This window comes from Halyomorpha halys, unplaced genomic scaffold, assembly GCF_000696795.3.
Source record: "Halyomorpha halys isolate HHAL.00 unplaced genomic scaffold, Hhal_1.1 Scaffold1284.1, whole genome shotgun sequence".
Taxonomy (NCBI): Eukaryota; Metazoa; Arthropoda; class Insecta; order Hemiptera; family Pentatomidae; genus Halyomorpha; species Halyomorpha halys.
The window spans coordinates 279,524-281,774 of NW_027115145.1; positions in this window are offsets into that span (position 1 = coordinate 279,524).

Below are 2,251 nucleotides of genomic sequence, written 5' to 3' on the forward strand. Positions count from 1 at the left end.
AGATGTACCGAACCAAATAAAGATAGTATGTTACAGCAGTTCACACGTGTTACAGCTTATTCCTTCTTCTCTTTTTTGAGATTTGGATTTCGCCGATACTTAACTTATATATATATATGTATATATAATAAGTGAGATATCTAACTAAGTAGTATAAATAAACACTCTATGTAATGCTATATACCCCAGCAGAATGTAAATAAAGTTAGTATTATCCAAACAGCCAAGGTGTTCGTTAACATCCCCGAGATCTCTCTTTTTTTTGACCTTCCGTAATTGAGTATCTTAACTTACACACACACACACATAATGTTTAAAGTAGTCATGTTTTATTCAGACTTACTTATCACAATTATACTCATCAAAGACATTGGACTGTATTAATCGAAATTAACAGCAATATGTATCAACATCAAAGTAGTCACACTGCGCTGAATCAACGGATACGGAGTCTGGTCGTGAATTATACAGATCACAACTAACCATTAAAATACATTTACGCCGTAAAGTATGCTATTACGCAAGTAGTTAATACAACCACGCAGACCACAAACGATGAACGCAGACAGGGCTGATAATGAGTTATAATGATAATTAATTAACATCAAGTAATTTAAAAAATGGACAACGGAAATAACTCTACCTTATACTGTTTCAATAAAAGGGATTTTATTGCATATCTCCTTAATCATATTGTTAGAATGTTAGTAATATATATTAAAAATAATGGAACTTGGTCTAACACATTAATTCGCTTTGTTATGTTTACACCTGCAGATGCAAAAGCTTTTTGTATGGTAACACCACAATTACATGGGACTGAGGATAGTTTCGAACTGCCGTACCGTTCAATAGGACTCCAACTACTATCTACTAACTATGTTTCATTATTTTTTATAAACATCACTAACAATCCACTAATATGTTTAAGGTTGATGTTGCATCCCGTATCTTAGAAGAAATTGGAGTATACGATTGGGTTATTTTCGACTGTTCACTTCTTCCTCACATTTGTGTTGTATTCTTATTTAGGTTATTGTTTTGAACCCAAAGTTAATTTTCATATTTTTTTTTTCTATTTTTACAATTTTTTTTTATTTGCCCTGTAAATCTATCCCGAGACCTCAACACCTTCAATCAAATCGACCATCTCTTAATAAGTGCAAGCCATAGATCCAACTTATTCAGCGTAAAACCTTTAGAGGAGCCAATGTTGATTCCGACCACTACCTAGTGATAGCACGAAGCGGGGCAAGAATCACTAATGCAAGATATAAGAAGCAAGAAAAGACTAAGAAGTGGAATGCCCAGAAGTTGCAAGACCCTGTGTATACAACCTTTCCAAGCTCAAATAGGTAGAACACTGCATAAGACTCTGGGTAATGTCATTAATGAAGACATTCAGGCAGTATGGGACAATGTGGAGTTGGTAATTACAAGAACTGTGTCTGAATGCATAAGCCTAAAGGAACGCGAAACAAGGCCACTTGGTTTGATGAAGATGCGAAGAACGTCGCCTACCAAGTTGTAGTGCAGAAACGGTTCACAAGGGGACCCACAGAGGAAGAAGAAATTATGGGAGATAGAGGCATTAAAAGAAATAGAAGCTCACAAGAGTGTGAATGAAAACAGGCTCTTCTTTCAGAAAGTGAACACTGGTAGTGCCCCTTTCAAGCGTGCAGAAAAGAAGATGGAGTGGATGTGGTGGCGGCAATTTTACCCATAAAGGTATACCATGTTGTATTTTTTGGGGGCTAAATAAGTGATAAGATTTTTCTAATATTCCTTAGTGGTTGTGTTGAGCTTTATGTCTTTAACTCGTGAGAAACATATAAAGTTTGGCTGTCCGATCATGTTAGCAATTTATAGAACGAACGAAATGAAATTTTCAATAATACCGACAAAGAGAGGAGGTGGTTCCGGATCAGAAAGTCCTTGAGGCTCTGGAAAATTGTTAGGTGGATTTTTTATAATATTGGAATTATTGCTGGTTGAGGTGGTAGGTATCGGTGTGGTTATTTCAGGTTTCATGGCTGCAGTGGCTTTACTGCTAGTTTCAGGATGTTCAACTGCCTTTTTGGATTTAGCTGATTTATATAATATATATGGCAAATACATTTGCCAACTATTTCTCCGAAATTTTTAATTCCACTAAAAATAACATAGTTAACGAATCAATAGGTTCCGATCGGACAGATAATAAAGCGGCCGTACATTACAACCTCCCTTTTTCCCTATGGGAATTAGAAGA